The sequence below is a fragment of the Mesoplodon densirostris genome, chromosome 2 (assembly GCF_025265405.1).
Source record: "Mesoplodon densirostris isolate mMesDen1 chromosome 2, mMesDen1 primary haplotype, whole genome shotgun sequence".
NCBI classification, from domain to species: domain Eukaryota; kingdom Metazoa; phylum Chordata; class Mammalia; order Artiodactyla; family Ziphiidae; genus Mesoplodon; species Mesoplodon densirostris.
Genome location: NC_082662.1, coordinates 19,686,492 through 19,694,202, shown reverse-complemented (window position 1 = coordinate 19,694,202; position 7,711 = coordinate 19,686,492). Strand labels below are relative to the sequence as shown.

Below are 7,711 nucleotides of genomic sequence, written 5' to 3'. Positions count from 1 at the left end.
GTTTGAGGATGCATACTGTTGGAGGACAAAGAGAATGAAAAGTGCCCACTGAACTGAGAGTATCTTGAGACTGAAAAACGAGGCAGGCAGCTCCATACACTCAATGGGTCAGTGTATTATAGGGTAACTTGCTCACAGAGTGGGATCAGGCAGATGACAATCTGGAAGCATTCACGGCTGCGCTCTACAGCACAGAGGGGCCACTGGGACAATTTTATAGTGAACCTAGCGAACGGGGGTACATGCTTGGAAACACAGGGTGCTCTCCTGTCAAGATTTATGAATGAGTAACTAGTCTCCTGAGCACTGGGAGTAAGTCAGCCAAGGTCTTCATCATTGTTTGGGAACTAAGAGCATAGAGGCCACCTGGACCTAACAATCATTAAACAGTATCTATTAACTACAAAGCCCTGGACAGAGAAGAGATTTGCTACATAGTACAGCCCAAGGTAGGGTCAGTGGAAGGACAGGAGGAACAAAAGGGGCCCAAGATTGTGTCAGTTATGCTAACATCCAGACACATAGAGATGTACTAAAACTAAAGTAAAGTAAAGTAAAGCAAGGATAGTATTATTATAAAAACCAGGATAGTAGTTACCTGGAGTGGGAGGAGGGGAGGTGAAGATGGAATTGTGATTGGCGGTTGGGGGGTGGGCGGGCTGGGACTTGCAGGATGTTTACAATGTTCTACTTCTTGACCTTGGGAGGGAGAATACATAAGTGTCCTCTTTATAATTATTAGTTAAATTATACATATGTGTACTTTTTTAAATTAATTAACTAATTTATTTATTTTTAATTTTGGCTGCGCCGGGTTTTAGTCACGGCAGGCGGGATCTTTTAGTTGTGGCATGCGGACTCTTAGTTGTCGAATGCATGCAGGATCTAGTTCCCCAACCAGGGATCCAACCCGGTCCCACCCCCCCCACCCCCACCCCCACCCCCCGCATTGGGAGCCCCAAGTGTTACCCCCTGGACCACCAGGGAAATCCCCATATGTGTACTTTTTATATAAGTAAGAGTCTAGGGAAAGATATGTAACAAATACATAACATAGTATTAAGATTCAGAATATACAAAGAATTACCAAAAATCAATAAGAAAAAGACAAATGTATTAGTCAAGGTCCAGTCAGGTGACAGAAACCACACAGTAATTTGAACTGGGGAAGCTTGATGTGAAGTATTGTTATCTAATAATAGGGGACTCTTAGGGTAATTAATGACTAAGGTGTAAAGAGAATGCCCAAGAATGAAGCAATAGCTGATATAGGGAACAGGCCTTACCTATAGGACTGAAGCAGACTGAAGCAAGGAAAGAACAAATCTGGAAGAGATTCAGACCTCATGAGAGAAGATGTTGCTCCACTAGATGGTGGAGAGGTTTGCTGAGATGCCATAGGCCAGGGCTGACAAGCAGAAAACCGCCCACTTGGGTGAGAACAAAATTCACTAGGAAACTACTTAATGGAGAAGAATAGCTGGGAAGCCACCCAGTGGGTGCCAACAGAACTCACTTAGAAGATGCCCATGTGGTGCCCCTGAAACTCACTGGGAAGCTGCCCACAAGGGTGACTCTAAAACTCACTAGCATGAGCATGACTGTTTGTCCCACATACCACTGGTCACTGAAAATTGCTAGCCACTATGCATCACAGGAGCAAGAAAAGAAGAACACGGAAATCCTGAAGAGAAGCCCCCTTCTTCCTGCAGTTTCCCCCAAGCATGCTCTACAGACAAGGCTGATTATCATGCCAGCTGGCAAAGGGGAAATATTTACAGGGATCCATCTTAACTATCAAAAGCAGGGCAATGAATAGTGGCTTTAATGCTGAGACACAATAAATTGTTAACTGACACCACAAACAAATAACCCAGACTATCCTTAGAAGGATAGAAAAGAAACTGGTACAATATCTATCTCCAGGGAGAAGTTTGACCGACAGAAAGGTAAAGGTGCATGCTTTCCATGGGCAGACCCCAGGGGAACTGCCAGGAATGAGACACCCACAAAGAAATCTGCCCCAGAGAGTCAGATGTCATCTGCCAGAAGTCAGATGACATCACCTGTAAAAGGCTGGATTTCAAAGCATCAAACACAGAACTGAGATGGGGTGGCCAACCAGAGGAGGTATTGCCCACTCTGTGGAACTGCAGGGGGGTCCCCAGAGAGGGGATCGCAAAAATAATCCACAAAATCACCTCACAGGACAGTCATCCTTAGATTTCCACGACTCCAGTAGTAATCTGGCACCAACGTCAGATTAGTAGTGAAGCCACCAAAAATGATCTTTCCCTCCCCCTGCCCCAGCCCTAGAGGGACCCAAAACAGGGCCCGGGGAGTGGGGAGGGAGGGAAAGGAGAAAAAGAGAAGACGCCAACCATGTGTCCTCCCCACTCTGCAGGCTTCTGAGCCTGGGAAAAGGGAAACTTTATATTGGATGAAAGTCTGAAGGTTTTACATCAGACTGGACTGGGGCTTTTTATTACCTTGTCTGCCAAACCCACCAGTTTTTTTTTTTAAGTTTTTTAACTTTTGTTTTATATACAAAGAGGTAATATTGTTTCTGCATAAGGTAGATTCCTGGATGACCCATTCAAGGAAGTTCACTTAGTCCAACTTAGTCCACCATGAGGCCAGCCGATAAAGATGGAGAATGATGAGGTAAGCCCTCCTGCACCTCCAAATGGTGTTCATTCAGTTTCCCAAGGCTGATTTCTATCAGTTCTCTTTCATAATTAAATAAAGTGTTTTGTGGGTTTTTTTCCTGGAAGAATTAAGGCCTTCCTATGCACAAATATTGTTTCTGCCACTGTTGCTAAAAAACTCCTTTGTGATATTAATCCCCACTGGAGACCACCCCTCTCCATGTCAAACAGAGGTGCTCATTTCACTTGAAAGATTGTTTTTAAAAACCTCCAAATTCTTCCCAATTCAAGACAGTTTATATTGTCTCAGTGATCCCCAGAGTTCAGAAGCATTGAAACTTTTTTTTCTATCAATAAAAGACAAATTTAGCTAAAATACGTGCCACTACAAACATTAAGCAGCCTGAATCGCTCCCCTTTGGCTAATCAACATTGCAGAAATTCCGTCAGGTAAACTAATCTGAGCTCCTACTGTTTTGTCAGGAGAAGATGAATAAAAAATAATCCCGATTTACCCCTATTATTGAAAAAAGAGAAAGAAAGAAAACAAGCCCAAAAAAGATCTTCAAAAGCACTCATAAAGCTGTAAGTTTCTGCCAAGCTCTTATGGGTTTTTTTTCTTTTTTTTTCTTTTTGCGGTACGCGGGCCTCTCACTGTTGTGGCCTCTCCCGTTGCGGAGCACAGGCTCCGGACGCGCAGGCCCAGCGGCCATGGCTCACGGGCCCAGCCGCTCCGCGGCATATGGGATCCTCCCAGACCGGGGCACGAACCCGTATTCCCTGCATCGGCAGGCGGACTCTCAACCACTGCGCCACCAGGGAGGCCCACTCTTATGGGTTTTGTGAAATCTTATCATTCACAGCACCACAAAACAAACAATTCTGCATACACTTTCCTGTTTCTGCCATCAATTTGCACCTGGGTTGGTGGATCCACTTTCAAGACCAACAAAGGAAAACTTCTTTAGATTCATGCTGGAAAAGACCTTACCTTGTTCCAGTGAGCTCATAAACTGCTGGGAAGCATCGGGGTTTCACAGTGTAGGTTCACAAGTCATTCTCTAAGAAGATATCTACCCCATGCAAACACCCAGTGAACCAGACTCTTTTCTTAAAGTAGATGTAACAGCACTAGTAATATTGATAAAATGAATGCACCAAACCCCTCTCTATGCAATATCACTATGAGTTAAAGCTTCAGACACACACATTAACAAAGTGACCAAAATTACTCAATGATCCCATTTTCTTCACAAGAAGCCAAAACTTAAAGAAGCAACTCCATGACCCGCGCTGCAGGTAAGTAATATATTTTCAGTCTAAACTGTCCTGGAGGCCTGTGACAATGTTTACAGCTCTGTAAAAATGGACAATAAAATCTTTAAAAGAATTTTCCAAGGTCAAACTAAAAATTTAGCACTATCTAAACGGCTCTTGATGAACTAAAATTCTAGTTTAAAAAAAAAGGTTATTTTAATGAACAGTGACTTTCTGAGTCACTGGTGTCTCCAAGATACTTTTGCGGGGTTTTTTTTGTTTTGTTTTGTTCTGGGCTTAAAGAACAAACATTCATTTCCCAAAGATCTGGAGGCTGGGAAGTCCAAGGTCAAGATGCCCGCAGATGAGGTGTCTGGTGAGAACCCACTTCCTGAGTCTTAGAGGACTGTCTTCTGCTGTGTTTGAGTGAGGGAGCTGAAAAATATGGAACACTTCACGAATTTTCATCTCATCCTAGTGCAGGGGCCATGCTAATCTCCGTTTCATTCCAGTTTTAGTACTATATGTGCTGCTGAAGTGATCACTTCAAGACACCTTTGGATCTTAATCACTCACTTGTTCTTTGATCAAATGGAAAAACACTGCATTAATTACGTTTGGGCAAGTTGTCACTATGACCTTACTTGGTCTTGTTGCTTCTTGCTGGAGAGATTTTTCTCTACTCCTGTCCCTATAACTCAGAGGCTTTTACCAGTGATCTTGCCTTGACTGTAAAATTCTAGTTTCTAAAAAAAAAGAATGCAAGGCTATTGGTTGGTCTAGAATGAGTTTGTCTCAAAACACATTTTGTTAAATACATTGATTTCCTGAGCTGATCACTGACCAAGGTAATATTCTGCTGTCCCTGTCATTAGTAGCTTTATCCTGCTTTTCTTTTCTTTTTTTTTCTTTTTTTTTTTTTTTGCGGTACACGGGCCTCTCACTGTTGTGGCCTCTCCCGTTGCGGAGCACAGGCTCCGGACGCGCAGGCTCAGCGGCCATGGCTCACAGGCCCAGCCACTCTGCGGCATGTGGGATCTTCCCAGACTGGGGCATGAACCCGCGTCCCCTGCATCGGCAGGCGGACTCTCAACCACTGCGCCACCAGGGAAGCCCTATCCTGCTTTTCTATCTCCCAATCCAAGGCTGTCCCCAAAACTTCACTAGATGAACCTTAAGTCAAAACACCCAAGTTCTGAGGACTGTGTCTATCTCAAAAAAGAACATGACATTCTAATTTATTTAAACCTCACTTTACAGTTAATCTTGGCTCAGAATTAAACAAAAACTTAAATAGAAAACTCAGTCAAACAAGTTATTCACATGAAGTCATAAACCAGCAACCATCCACCCATGCACCCACCCACTCATTCAGCCCACAAATATTATTGAGCACTTACAAAGTGCCCACGTGCAGTATTAATTGCTTGGAATGGCTCCGTGAGCAAAACAGACAAAATCCCTGCCCTTATGAAGCTGCCATTATAGTGGGGATGGAGGGAGGGGTGGTGGAACAGAGAGGGGTGCTGCTCGGCTGGTGCCAGTACCTCTGAAGGGGGTACAGTGAAGCTGCTTCTGCAGGTGTTAAAAACACTGCAAAGTGGATTCAGCTGCCGCTACAGGAAGGACCTGCTACTGCTTGGGTGAAGATCTGTAGCTGGAGAGATGTTCACCGGAACAGGAAGCAAACTGGGAAGAGCAAGTCCCTTCCTCCTCCTCCATCCCTGCAATCTCCCTCAGGCGTTGTCTATGCAGAGTCTAACGGGGACCAGCTGGCACAGCAGAAATGTAGTTTGCAGAGACCCAGCACCAGCATTGCAAAGAATATAGGAAGGTGAGGTGGAGCTAAAATAGCTTGTAACTGGCACAATAATAAAAAGATAATTTGGGTTAGAAGATGATAAGGGAAGGGCTTTGGGGGGAAGAAAAGAGCAAGGTAAAGAGGATCAGGAGAGTGTTACATTTTAAATAGGGCAATCAGGGCGGGCCTCATTGAGAAGGTGATTTTTGAGTTATAACTTAGAGTGATGAGATGCACCACTAATCTAACAATGGTCCTATCCAAGATGTCTTCCAGGCAGTCACTGCACTGCCAGTAATTGTCCAGGACCAGCAAAATTCACTCCGTCAGGCCTTTCTTACCCAGATTTATATTTGAGACAGAACTGCTCCTATTTCTCGCATTTCCTTTCCCAATACTATGTAAACAGATGCTTTAAACTGAATCTCAGGGACAAAGCCCTTTCCTAAAACTGAAAAGATACCCGATCTGAGGGATTTATCACAGGTGGAATCACCTGGCATGACTCCATATTCCAAGAACATTCTAGAGAAAGCTTCTTCTCTGAAACAGAGACTTACCAGTTACACACACACACACACACACACACACACACACACACACACACAGAGGCATTCTTCAGCCTATAAGACTATTGATGCCAAGGCTGGGAATAAGCAAATTTGTGAAAGCTGTCCAATCATCTAAGAAACCATTTTAGGGGGAATTCCCTAGTGGTCCAGTGGTTAGGATTCTGTGCTCTCACTGCCGAGGGCCTGGGTTCAATCTCTGGTCAGGGAACTAAGATCCCATGAGCCGTGTGGTGCAGCCAAAAAAAAATTAATAATAATAAGAGTAATGCTGCACCTTTGAGCTTTCAGAAACCATTTTAAACATTGGCATATTCCATTATGTAAAATAAAAGGGTTTTTCAGATAAAAAGTAAAAGCCTGGGTAGAGTGACCCACAGAACCAAGAAGCCTTGAAATACAGATTAAAACCACAACACTCCCATCAGAATAGCTGAATTAAAAAGACTGACAAGTGTTCACAAGGACTTGGAGCAACTGGAATGCTCATCTCTTGCTGGTAGGAATATAAGATGGTGCCACCTCTTTGGAAATCTGTTTAGCAGGTTTTTCTAAAGCTAAATATATGGCTACCTTCTCATTCAGCAGTACCAATCCTAAGTATATACCCAAGAGAAATGGTTGCACAAAAAGACATGTACAGAATGCTCCTAGTAGCTTGACTTGTAATAACCAATGACTGGGAACAATTCAAATTAGTCAACAGATGAATGGGTAAATAAACTGCGGCAGAGGCATATAATGGGCTGCTACTCAACAGCAATGACAACAAAACAGCCCTCTGTACACTTGTCCATGCAGGACCCCATGGGGCCTTCCTGGGACAGACCACCCTATGTCCTGCACCTTCCTTTTGTTTGTAGAAAAACTTTAGCCTCCTAGGCCTTCCCCAAATTCCAAAGAATAAATTTAATCAGAGAAGTGAGAAAATGCAGAAGGGAAACAGTCAAGCAAGACAAAATAATAATAGTTTAGCCATTAAATGGAGTCAGGGACGTTTAGTTCCTCCTCAAGTGCTATAGATAATATTCTGAGTTATATCCGTTGAGCTGTTTTGCAGATACTGAAACCCCCACCAGATGGAAGAAGTTAACTGTATGCTGTCCACAAACATGTAGATCCCAGACCAGTTGGAACCAGAAGGCTAATGATGTTGACTCCCAATTACCTCACTACCAACCAATCAGAAGTATGTCTACAAGCTAATCATGAACTCCATAACCCCCCTCCCTTACCCTGTCTTTAAAAACCTTTCCCTGAGAGCCATCAAGGAGTTTGGGCCTTCTGAGCATTAGCTGCCTGGACTCCTTGCTTGGCGCCCTGCAATAAATGGTACATATTCCTTCACCACAACTGGTGTCAGTAGATCGGCTTTACAACACGCAGGCAAGCAGACTCAAGTTTGGTTCCATAACACACTCAATAACTTCAATGAA

At 43.7% G+C, this 7,711-nt stretch overlaps 1 non-coding gene across 1 annotated transcript; it reads right to left on the bottom strand.

The window, feature by feature from the left end:
- Positions 1 to 4,343: 4,343 nt before the first annotated feature.
- On the bottom strand, positions 4,344 to 4,450 carry LOC132484727 (U6 spliceosomal RNA). The gene has a single exon (XR_009531284.1). It is a non-coding gene; the product is annotated as a U6 spliceosomal RNA (small nuclear RNA).
- Positions 4,451 to 7,711: the final 3,261 nt, after the last annotated feature.